Raw genomic sequence first — 13521 nt, 5'->3', positions numbered from 1 at the left:
AAATACCATGTTTTTTTTCTTTTTGCAGATTTCCAAGTTCTGGTGGCAATAATAATAATAATAATAATAATAATAATAATAATAATAATAGGTAATTATTGTACAAAAGCATTCACAGTCTAATATAAGCACCCTAAACATTAAGAGTTTGAGGACAGTTTTACACAAGCTGGCAAACAAGCCATAGCATATTTTTATTAAAATGTTTAGAAACAATTGAATTCAATTCTCGTTAATAAAATAAGAGTTTCCCCCCACCCTCTTTTTTTAAACGGATGATTTTCTCTAGATAGTATTCTGTCTTTTCCTGATTTAAACGCAATTTTGAAACCACAAGGTGGCACCCTAGAACTTTCGGATAATATTTAAAGAGTGGCATTTGTACAACCTTGGTTACAAGAAAATTTGCACAGCTGTATAATTTACAGTATAAGTCTGCATTCAAAGTAGTGGCTAGTTTCATTTATTTAATACATTCATACTCTAACTTCATTTAGGCCTACTGTCTTTGCAAGGCTGCCATCAGATAAGACTAATATGAACAGAAAATACAAATTAAAACAAAGTATTTTCTGTATGTAATAAAAATAAAAATAAATTCATTATTTATATGCCACCCATCTGACTGGTTTGCCTCACCCACTCTGGGCGGCTTCCAGCAAATTGAAACATGTACAATAGGGTTTGGCAAATTGTCAGTTTTCGTTTCTGTCATTTTTCCAGTCTTCAGGTCAGTTCTCCACATTTCTGCTTCAGTTGGTGAATTTAAAGATAAAATAAGAAGTCCTAATGAAAATTCACCCGTGTCTTTCTACAGATTTCTCCTAATAAATACATTTTTTCAAAACATTTTCTCTTAATACAACACATTTTAATATATATTATTTTTTCCTAATATATGAATTTATATCTTCACTTTACCCTAGTATATGCATTTTTGCACACACGACTTGACTGGAGAACTGCTCTGCAAAATTCAGAGATGTGCAAATTTTGAAGGATAGCTGTGTTTTGATTTGGGTATTGTTTTGGAATGAATCAGTTTTGCCTCGAAATGCAAACTCAAGTCGGATTTCTCCTGCTATCCCTAGCCGTGTGATGATAAAGAGAATGCTCTTCCTTAATTGCTATTTGTTAGCCTTGCTAACAAATGTTGCATCATTTCAGAGGAAAGAGTTTCAGACCTAGGAACATGTGCAAAAAAAGAGAGGGTTCTATCAACAACAGCATATCTTGGAGAAACTTTGTGGGCCCCCAAACCGCTGGAGTTGCATACATGCTTATTTTTAAAATATTTGCCTGAGCAACCCCCCCTGCACCTCACTGCATGCTGTGCTCTTTTACTATTAACTGGAAGTGTGAGAAAAAAGTCTACAGTAGTCTGTTCTGAACCTGCTAGTATTTGGTCTAGTCTACTGCTTGGGCCAGTGAGGGAGGATTTTTTGGGCAGTGTCTCTGGGTACTGTGAAGATGCCAAGTGCGTTGTTCTAGCACACTTTAGCTTGAGAAATCCTCCTTTGCAAATCATACAGAACATTTCATTTCCTCTCTTCTCGCCCCCCCCCCCCGTTGCACACAATTTTTTCTTTTCACCTGCAAGTGGCAGTATCTGTTCCATCATACCTTGCTTTTCTTGTTTTAAAATGAAACATTGGGTTTAGAGAACCAATTTTGTTCATATTTTTAACCACACCAAACCAAATCTCGCTAGCCTCTGAGTTAGATGATAGCCCCGCCTTTAACAAAGGGGGGAGATATCTTAGGTATTGTACAAATGCTATGTGCAATATGGGATATTTTTAAAAAACCAAGCCGAAAAAGAAAAGCTTATTCAATTAACTGTGGGGGCGCAATTATTATGCAAGACTATATGCCTTGTGCCAGAGATATTTTGCAAAGGGTGATGAGTCGGTGTTATTATTCTACATCATTATTCAGTGATGAAAATAATTTAAATAAGTAATCCCTGATAATGGAAACTAGGGAGATCTTACAGTCTTATTACTTTACTATATTGAGTTGTTGCGGTCCTCCCCCCCCCCCCCCGCTCTGCATTGCCTTGAATTCTTGAAAAAAGCAAAACCAGAAAGGTAGATGAAGAAGCATGGAAAGAAAGGAAGAGGAAGATAGTTCATTTGATATCCTGCTCTCAGAAAGCAAGATGTGGGGCAGGGGGAAATAGGGCACAGGTTACAATGAACCACGGTTGGTGCTTTTTGGGGGGAAGAGGTTTGGAGTGTGGAATGTTAAGTGGGAGGGAGGTTCTGAAAGGACCACTGAACAACATTTGGGGTAATGGGGGGAAATCGGTCTATTGAAAGAGGAGGAGGTAGGACAACGTGAGCGTCCAGGGTCTGGAGTGTGGTTCATTTGATGAACCACAACCCCCGGTTCCCCTTTGTTAATGAAGATCACGTTTCTAGAATTTGTGGAACCTGAGATGCGAGGCAAAATGTTAGTATATAGGACTAACCTCCTGGACCAGGTTAATGGCCCCTCCTGTTCTCACAGTGGACAACCAGATGCTCATGGGAAGTCTTCAAGCAAGATATGAGCTCAAAAGCAGTCTGCCCACCTGTGATTCCAAACAGCTGGTATTCAGAGGCAAAAGGTAAAGGACCCCTGGACAGTTAAGTCAAAGATAACTATGGGGTGTGGCGCTCATTTCGCTTTCAGGCCGAGGGAGCTGGCATTTGTCCACAGACAGCTTTCAGGGTCATGTGGCCAGCATGACTAAGCCACTTCTGGCGCAACAGAACACCGTGATGGAAACCAGAGCACACGGAAACACCGTTTACCTTCCCGCCACAGTGGTACCTATTTATCTACTGGAACTGGTGTGCTTTGAAACTGCTGGATTGCCAGGAGGTGGGACAGAGCAACGGGAGCTCACTTCGTTGCCAGGATTCAAACTGCCAACTTTCTGATTGGCAAGCGCAAGAGGCTCAGTGATTTATACCACAGCGCCATCCTCATCTCTTTTTATTCAGAGGCATACTGTCTCCAACAGTGGAGGTAGGCCATAGCATTCATCACCAGTAGCTGTTGATAGCCTTGTCCTCTGTGAATTTGTCTAATCCTCTTCAAGTTGGCGCCATTCTCCTCCTTTGTTTTGAGAGAAACTTGCCTGTTCTTTATAACAACAATAATAATTTTATTATTTATACCCCACCCATCTGGCTGGATTTCCCCAGTCACTCTGGGTGGCTTACAGCACATATAAAAACATAGTAAAACATCCAACATTAAAAGCTTTTCAATACCTTTCAGTTATGTATTCTCATTTATTTGAAGCCCTTTTACTTACCCCTGGAAAAATTACCGTAGACTCCCATGGCAGAGGGTGCACAGCAGATAAGATGGAAAGAAGTAGGTTTAGGAGATTACTATTTCCGGGTTTTGTTTTCCTTCGGCCTCAACTAAAGACTTCGGGGTTCATCCTGGGCGATTGTCAGCAAAGCTCATCCCTTTGTACCTCACCCTAATGAAACACCTTTCCCTACACTCACAGCGTTGTTGTTTGCCTAGCTCATCCTGTGAAAAGTTCCTGTTAGTTTAAATGTTGGTTTTTTTTAGCTTATGCAACAAATTAACCTTGGAGCTTTTTGAGAGAAAATGGCAGTTCTGTCCTTACAGTTATAATAATGTGGAAGGCCAGGACATTTTCAAGAACTGGCAGTTAACACCTTTCTCTGTTCAAATGGCCTTGGCTGTTCGAAAGAAGCAAAAAGCTTTCCACATACAATGACAGCATTAGTACGAGAGAGACAAAAAAGAAAAGAAAGGAGGCTTTCTGCATCTTTCAAGAGGGCACTTTTGCTGTTCTGCTTTACCTCCTTAAGCAACTTCTGTTTTTATGGTTCTGGAGGTTTTTCTTCTCTTGGGGAGGCGGGGGCGGGGAGAAGCTGGGTAAGAAGCTACACACACACTATGCATTTAAGGCACATTGAAAGAACTTTCCCCAGAAGAAACTCATTTCTTAAGAGTGATAGAGTAAGCCAAAGTTCCCAGGATTCTTTGGGAGAAGTGGCAGCCATGTTATTTCTGAAATGGAAGTACTAGTTCTTTGAGTACCAATGAGGTTTTTCTCCTTTCCATCGAAAGGCTTAAAGAATCCGTGTTTGCATGCATTTGGAATGTAAAGATGTATTGAAGTGGTAGTATTTGCATGTTTTATTTTTATTTTGCATGTGTGCATGCCCTCCAACATTTCTCCAGTGAAAATAGGGACGTCCCCTTCCATAATGATAATTTTACTATTTATACCCCACACATCTTACTGGGTTGCTCCAGCCACTGTGGGCAGCTTCCAACATATATAAAAAGATAATAAATCAGGGATGTCCCTGGAAAATAGAGACACTTGGAGAGTCTCTGTGTGTTGTTGTTTTAAAATGTGAAATCACATGTACAGACAAACAAAAAAAGGAAACCTAATCAAAGCTACAAAATGCAAGAGCAGTGCAGGGGTTGCATTTTCTGAAGAAACAGAGTTGATAAGGTAGAAAAATAAAAGCTGCAAAGCACACCATGAAAGCCAAGTTTTGCAATTTCGTGGGGGAAAGAGAGCTTTGTATATCTGCATTCGACATGTCAGAAATGAAACCCCACCAAATGGCGTATAAATGTTCTGTGTCTTCCTTACCCTTAGAAGAGCGTAATTTATATTTATTTATTTAAACAATTTATGTGTGCTTAGCTAGACTCGAAGCGGTTTAAAAGATACAATACAAAAACGTCAATCAAAATGCCTGTGGGGTTTTGTTTTGCTTTTGTTTTTTGGGTAAAGTTCCTCAGTAGACGCCAGAAGTTCAGTAGGGAGAGGACCTATCTGGCCTCAACTGAAAGGTGCTGGGTTGGCAGAGCAAGGTGTGACAAGACTCAAAGCTTTTGAGCATGATTTGTCTATTTAATTCCTGACAATTCGGCTCCTGACTCCTTCAGCCCTCTCCTCTCCTGGACACAGCCCCTACGTTTCCTTGTCACTTAGCTCCCCGCTGCCTTCTCCATTTTGCAGGTGCCCAGGGATGTGAATTGACACAGCTGGGGGTGAGGTTACCTGTCAGTAGTTAACAGATGGTGCTGTCTCTGTAGATGATAGTGGAAGAAGGAATGTCAGCAGGGTGTGAAACTTTTTCAATTCGCCCCCCCTCCTGCAGGTCTTCGCAAAATATCAAACACACATGCACAATGAAATCATGATGTTACCCATGTTAACAGAAGGGCGAGAGAGAACAGTGAGTGAGGAATGTGTTTGGTGAGCATTCAAGCGCATGCGAACATTTCAGAGGAAAGCTGACTGAGTCATTCATTGCCCAGAGTCTAAAAATCAATGTGGAATGGAAAGATCTTCAAAAGATACTGGGGAAAGTACTGCTGAGGGAGGGTGGGAGTGGGTGGGGTGTGGATGGCTTAAATGATGTCATGTTCCAATTTCTAAGTAATATAAGATCATAGAAATGTAGAGTTGGAAGGGACCACAAGTGTCTTTTTGCTCAATGTGGGGCTTGAACCCACAACCATGAGATTAAGAGTCTCATGCTCTACCAACTGAGCCATCCCGAAGACACAAACTTGTTTTGCATGATAAATGAAACATAGGAAGCTGTTTTTTACTGAGTCAGACCATTGATCTAGTTTGATAATGTTGACACTGACCGATATTGGGCTCCTCTATCCTTTCACTTGACACATTTTTGGGATAGTATTCCTCTGGGCTGGAGAGCTTTTCTCGTTGTTCTGTGCCTTGCAAAAATCCAATTTTAACTGCTGTACTGGATCTTATCAGATGCGTGGAAAACCTGAAGAGAGATTTTGCTTAACTGAGTTTCAGTTCTGCGGGTAAGTCTGCATTTATGCAAGGGGTAGCCATGTAGCAAGAGAAAAGCTCTCAGACCTTGGGGAATTAATCAGGATGCAATACAATCAAAATACAAGTCAAATGAATGTGTGGATGAGCCCAGTGTCCCTCCACTGTTTTAGGCACGAGTCTCTCCCCACCCTACCTGGAGATGCTAGGGATTGAACCCAGGGCTGTCTGCATGCAAAGCAGATGCTGTTATGTATAATTGTTTCATTGCACACTGAAATGGACAATGCCTGTATGTATATTGCTGAAGTGTCCAACACTGGAAAATTCCATTGACGCATACTGAAGCTCTCTGAGCTTTTAACAGTTTGATTATAGAATCATAGAATTGTAGAGTTGGGACCACAAGGATCATCTAGTACAACCCCCATGATATGCATGAATCTTTAGCTCAACATGGGGCTCGAACCCACAATCCTGAGATTAAAAGTCTCACTGAGCTATCTCCATGTTATTAATTAACAGTGTGATAATTAGCTGTTGCTGTTCTCCACTAGCTCTCACAAGGTGTTTATCTTTAGATCATGTGAAGGTTATTCAGTTACAAATCTTCATCTTGAATGTAGTTGCCTGTTAGTCTATCTCTGGAAGTCACAGAGAACAAAGAATGTGATAATTATATCTCTTCAGGAGCACATAGCCTTAAACTGGAATGCAAACTATTGGGAGAGACAGAGCTTAGATTTTTGCTCTGGTCATACTTATGTTAGGTATTTCAAAAGAAGAACCTATGCTTGGACAAGCATATGCTTTATATAACTTTCTGGGTGTATCATTGATTGTTTTGTACCTGTTTTGAATAAGTTGAATGGTTAGTAAAGCTTTGAATAATATTCACGGGTCTGGACAATGTTTTATTCCAAGAGTTTTTATGTATCCAACTGCTTCAAACTGTGCAATATTAATATCTGCAATAGATGCTCTACTGTTGAGCTGCAATCCTTCCCTTTGAGCCGTAGCAACTACCCAGATGCAGTGAAATAATGGTGTAATATGGTTTCGGATTCTTTGCAAACTAATTCCCAGATCTCTATATTCAAAATGTATGAGAACATTAGCAACCTGTGTCAATCACATCATATCCTATCAGCAAAGAATGTGGTTGTCCTTGTGACACATGGAGAAACAGCTGGGTAGCAATAGTTGAGTTTTGCATGCATGTAAGTGTGTGTGTGTGTGTGTGTGTGTGAGAGAGAGAGAGAGAGAGAGAGAGAGAGAGAGAGAGAGAGAGAGAGAGAGATGGGAACAGACAAAAGGCAATAAATGGCTCAAATTGAATCCTGTCTCATGCAACTGAGTTATTGGAGAGGCAAGAATGAAACTCTTACCCACTTAGAAAGGCCTGCTGAGAAATGACCTTTAATTAAAAGTCCTCCATTAAACTGGGGCCTTATGAGATCCTTTTTTCCTTAGAACAAAACAATCATGGAGAAGCAGCGAACATAAAGCAATCTAAGCTGGCAATGCAATGTGGAAGAAATGCCAGGGCAAGTCACACAGGTGAGAAACAAAGAGCATAATTGATCAGGAACGTCTACAGTACAATTGGAGAGCTCCTTCTGTGTGCATGTTACATGATAGCCTAAGGGCCCCTCCAGGTTTGTATTCTGCAACATGTCTCTGCTGAAATAATTGTACACTGCATGTAGCAGTGGGTTTATTACACTAACCATTCACACATAAACCATTCTGCTTTATTAGCTGTTCTGCAATGGCTCCCCAGTGTCACTGCATAATTGCCAACTGGAGGGACGCTCTTGTGTTAACAAAACTGGGACAAAAAACCAAAACAACCCTGAACACTGGTGATAGAAAAAGTTGGTTGCTTTTTACAGGTTGGCTCTGAGCAGCCAATCACAGGAGTTACACTTAGCCTGGGGGTTAGAGGTGATCTAGGTGTTAATGGCAGGAAGATGAGGCCTGTCAAAGTAATAAAATACTACAGGAATTGTTCTGCTTCCCCGCTAGACAACCATCTTCCCTCAGGTTGAAATAAAAAAATTAAAATAAAAAATTGCCCAGTAGCATCTTATAGACCAACTAAGTTTGTTCTGGTACAGTGGTACCTCAGGTTAAGTACTTAATTCGTTCCGGAGGTCCGTACTTAACCTGAAACTATTCTTAACCTGAAGCACCACTTTAGCTAATGGGGCCTCCCGCTGCTGCCGCGCCGCTGGAGCCCGATTTCTGTTCTCATCCTGAAGCAAAGTTCTTAATCTGAAGCACAATTTCTGTAACCTGAAGCGTATGTAACCTGAAGTGTATGTAACCTGAGGTACCACTGTATAAGCTTTCGTGTGCATGCACACTTTTTCAGATACACTTCCCTTAGGTTGTGTATTGAAGGGGAGACTTGATCTCTACACTTAAATATGATGAAGGATTTAGGAAACTAGGGGATCTTGAAGGGAGAGACTAGGCAGGGTAGGAACCAAGGCTTTTTCAGCCCTAACTCACAGGAACCCAGTTCTGGCACCTCTCAAGTGGGCGCCATTGCCATTCTAAGAGAACAAAGGAGGCATCCATGTTGAGTTCCAATACCCCTTTTTCTAGAAAAAAATAGCACTGGCAGAAACACACCACAGGATGCATATAGGTGAATATTTACTGGGGGAATATAATCAGTAGGACAAAAGACTGCAAGATGTACAATTTGTGATAGCTGTTTGTAAAGCTGGAATGCACTCTTATCATAGAATCATAGAATCATAGAGTTGGAAGAGACCACAAGGGCCATCGAGTCCAACCCCCTGCCAAAACACCATCACCCCTGCAGGAAACACCATCAGAGCACTCCTGACATATGGTTGTCAAGCCTCTGCTTAAAGACCTCCAAAGAAGGAGACTCCACCACACTCCTTGGCAGCAAATTCCACTGTCAAACAGCTCTTACTGTCAGGAAGTTCTTCCTAATGTTTAGGTGGAATCTTCTTTCTTGTAGTTTGGAACCATTGCTCCGTGTCCGCTTCTCTGGAGCAGCAGAAAACAACCTTTCTCCCTCCTCTATGTGACATCCTTTTATATATTTGAACATGGCTATCATATCACCCCTTAACCTCCTCTTCTCCAGGCTAAACATGCCCAGCTCCCTTAGCCGTTCCTCATAAGGCATCGTTTCCAGGCCTTTGACCATTTTGGTTGCCCTCCTCTGGACACGTTCCAGTTTGTCAGTGTCCTTCTTGAACTGTGGTGCCCAGAACTGGACACAGTACTCCAGGTGAGGTCTGACCAGAGCAGAATACAGTGGCACTATTACTTCCCTTGATCTAGATGCAATACTCCAATTGATGCAGCCCAGAATTGCATTGGCTTTTTTAGCTGCCGCGTCACACTGTTGGCTCATGTCAGGTTTGTGGTCAACCAAGACTCCTAGATCCTTTTCACATGTACTGCTCTCAAGCCAGGTGTCACCCATCTTGTATTTATGCCTCTCATTTTTTTTTGCCCAAGTGCAATACTTTACATTTCTCCCTATTAAAATTCATCTTGTTTGTTTTGGCCCAGTTCTCTAATCTGTCAGGGTCGTTCTGAAGTGTGATCCTGTCCTCTGGGGTGTTAGCCACCCCTCCCAGTTTGGTGTCATCTGCAAATTTGATCAGGATGCCCTTGAGTCCATCATCCAAGTTGTTGATAAAGATGTTGAATAAGACCGGGCCCAAGACAGAACCCTATGGCACCCCACTAGTCACTCTTTTCCAGGATGAAGAGGAACCATTGATGAGCACCCTTTGGGTTTGGTCAGTCAGCCAGTTATAAATCCACTGAGTGGTAGCATAGTCAAGACCGCATTTTACCAGCTTCATTACAAGAATATCATGGGGCACCTTGTCAAATGCCTTGCTGAAAGGTAGGCTACATCCACTGCGTTCCCTTCATCTACCAGGCTTGTAATTCTGTCAAAAAACGAGATCAGGTTAGTCTGACATGACTTATTTTTCAGAAATCCATGCTGACTATTGGTGATCACAGCATTCCTTTCTAGGTGCTCACAGACTGTTTGCTTAATGATCTGCTCCAGAATCTTCCCTGGTATTGATGTCAGACTGACTGGGTGGTAATTATTTGGGTCCTCTCTTTTCCCCTTTTTGAAAATAGGGACAACATTTGCCCTCCTCCAGTCTGCCGGGACTTCGCCTGTTCTCCAGGAATTCTCAAAGATGACTGCCAGTGGTTCTGAGATCACATCTGCCAGTTCTTTTAATACTCTTGGATGCAGTTCATCTGGCCCTGGAGACTTGAATACATCTAAACTAGCCAAGTATTCTTGTACCATCTTCTTAGTTATTCTGGGCTGTGTTTCCTCTGCTGAATCATTTGCTCCAAATTCTTCAGGTCGGGCATTGTTTTCTTTATTGGAGAAGACTGCGGCAAAGAAGGCATTGAGGAGTTCAGCCCTTTCTGTGTCCCCTGTTTGCATTTCACCATCTTCTCCTCTGAGTGATCCCACTGTTTCTTTGTTCTTCCTTTTGCTACGAACATACCCATAAAAGCCTTTTTTGTTGCTTTTAACCTCTCTAGCAAGCCTGAGTTCATTCTGTGCTTTAGCTTTTCTGACTTTGTGTCTACACGTGCTGGCTATTTGTTTGAATTCCTCTTTGGTGGTTTCCCCCCTTTTCCATTTTTTGTACACATCCTTTTTTAATCTTAACTCAGTTAAAAGTTCTTTAGATAGCCACCCTGGCTTCTTTAGGTACCTTCCATGTTTCTGTCTCATTGGTATTGCCTGAAGTTGTGCTTTTACTATCTCCCTCTTAACAAACTCCCAGCCATCATGAACTCCCTTTCCTTTTAATATTACTGTCCATGGGATCTCACCCAGCACTTCCCTAAGTTTTATGAAGTCGGTTTTCTTAAAGTCAAGAAATTGAGTCCTAGTATGCTTGGTTGCTCCTTTCCGCTGTATAGTAAACTTCAGAAGAGCATGATCACTCGCGCCTAATGATCCTTCCACTTCTACCCCACTAACCAGGTCATCAACATTGGTTAGGACCAGATCTAAAATGGCTGTTCCTCTTGTTGCTTCTCCCACTTTCTGGACAACGAAGTTGTCTGCAAGGCCAGTGAGGAATCTGTTTTACCTTATGCTCTTGGCTGAGTTTGACATCCAGCAAATATCCGGGTAATTGAAGTCCCCCATTACTACTATCTCCCTTCCTTTTGCATGCTTGGCCATCTATTCCAGGAAGGCATCATCTATGTCCTCCGTTTGGCTTGGGGATCTATAGTAAACTCCCACAGTGAGGTCCCTGTTATTCATCTCTCCCTTAATTTTGACCCAAATGCTCTCACTTTGGCTTTGAGGTTCTAAATCTTGGATCTCTTCACAGATATACACATCCCTGACATATAACGCCACTCCTCCTCCTTTCTTGTCTGGTCTGTTTCTCTGAAATAGATTGTAACCCTCCATTATTACATTCCAGTCGTGGGACTTATCCCACCAGGTTTCAGTGATGCCTATTATGTCATATTTAGTTTGCTGTACCAAGAGCTCAAGCTCATCTTGTTTATTACCCATGCTTTGCGCATTAGTGTACAGACATTATCTCTACATTCTTACCCAAACTACAGTCAACCTTTGCTCCTGAATGTTCCATTAAAAATCCATCATGGCAAGAAGTTTTGCTTGTAAATTTGTAGCATCCTTGAATCTATATTGAGGTACACAAAACAAACAAGTATTCATAATAGTCCAAAGCTATGCGTGCACTTAGTGAATAAATCTCTGTACCCATGAAGGACACGCGCTAAAATGTCTTTTAAACATCTGCTTGTTTTTCCCCCGTAGTCGTTGAAATGTTTCCACTTCACTGGTTTGAGAGGATAGGTAATTGCTTCAGCTCTCATGTAGCTCTCTGGAAGTTCCACCCCCCACCCCCCGCTTTGTGCAAAAATAACCTATATTATTAAAAGCAAAACTTTTCACAGCTGAATGTTGGAAGTAATCCAGGTTAGGGAATGTGCATCTATGTTCCATCAGTACTTATGTGCTCTCTATAGAAAGCAACAAGTTTGTTTGTTAAACTGTTGTCAAATACCTCCCTCCCACCCTCTTTTATAACACTTAGGTGAGGACTTGGCAGCAATTCCTCCCCAGGCACCTATGCAGTAACCCACCCCCTTCTCAACCTGTTCAGTGATTTCACCAGTTCTACAGGTATGCTGATCAACTAGCAAGTAACAGGGCTGATGAACAGGAGAAGCTACAGCTGCTCTCAACTCTCATTATTTTAAAGGAAAATCAATGCGAAGGGCCCCTCCAGGACAGGTGTTGGGTTCAGAGTTTTTTGCTGGTGTTTTGTGCAACATATCATTGCTGCCATTCTAGTTCATGAGTTGTGGATTTATACTGGACCATCCACACATTGCTCCGCTTTAGTTATTCTGCAATGCTTCCCCAGTTTTACTGCATTATTGCAATCTGGAAGGGCTTTCTTGGGCTATACAGTGGTACCTCAGGTTAAGTACTTAATTCATTCCGGAGGTCCGTTCTTAACCTGAAACTGTTCTTAACCTGAAGCACCACTTTAGCTAATGGGGCCTCCTGCTGCTGCTGCGCCGCCGGAGCACAATTTCTGCTCTCATCCTGAAGCAAAGTTCTTAACCTGAAGCACTATTTCTGGGTTAGCGGAGTCTGTAACCTGAAGCATAAGTAACCTGAAGTGTATGTAACCCGAGGTACCACTGTAGTGGAATGAAAGCAGAATAATGACCAGGAGTGCCAAACTGAATAAAATACTTTTTTGTGGGGGAAGCAGGTAAACTCTGTTTCGCAGAATCAATCACATCACATGACACATGCAAACCATTTGAATGGCAATGCCTGTCAACTTGGGGGAGGGGCTCAAATATTTTAGGGGGGGGCTGAAGGGACCTGTGCCCCTAGGAGCTGCTTCGTATGGTGATGATACCCTTCCTCAGGAATATTTGCGGTATGAAAGGTTACAGGATTCCAGCAAGGAACTATGAGACACACATACTTCTATGGCAAACGAATGGTATAACTGCCCCAAAATGCTTACAGGTGTGAGTGGTATTGAAAATACGATTGCGTAGAACCACCCCAATAACATCACAATGAATATTTAATAAAAAGGACATCTAGCAACTCTTATTCACTGGAGGGAAGAGCTCATGGCTCTGCGCTCTTGAGCTATCTTGTTCCAGCCCTATTATTAACATATTAACAGCAATCTCTGCCCATTGACTTGCTGGGGGCAACCTCTACCGGTGTCCTATTGTCAGGCTTCAGAGCATTGGCTTCCTCCCCCCATGGCAGTAAATAAGCCAGGCTTCCTCAACCTCGGCCCTCCATATGTTTTTGACCTACAACTCCCATGATCCCTAGCTAGCAAGACCAGTGGTCAGGGATGATGGGAACTGTGGTCTCAAAACATCTGGAGGGCCGAGGTTGAGGAAGCATGAAATAAGCAGATCAAACGAAAGGAAAGTCGAGAGACAAAAGAAAGTGTCTCCCTAGAATGACGGTGCTCCCAATTAAGGCTTAACCACCTCCATCCCTATTAATCTATGTCACTCGTACATCTTGTAATCTGAGTTTGTACCCTCTGTGCTTTCTGTTCTAACACTATCTGGGCTCTCCAGAGAATGGGGTGGGAATACTGTCCAGAGACTGTGAATCTGTTAACCCT

Source organism: Podarcis erhardii, assembly GCF_964252035.2.
Source record: "Podarcis erhardii genome assembly, chromosome: 12".
In the NCBI taxonomy this organism is placed as follows: domain Eukaryota; kingdom Metazoa; phylum Chordata; class Lepidosauria; order Squamata; family Lacertidae; genus Podarcis; species Podarcis erhardii.
This window is presented reverse-complemented; position numbering follows the sequence as displayed.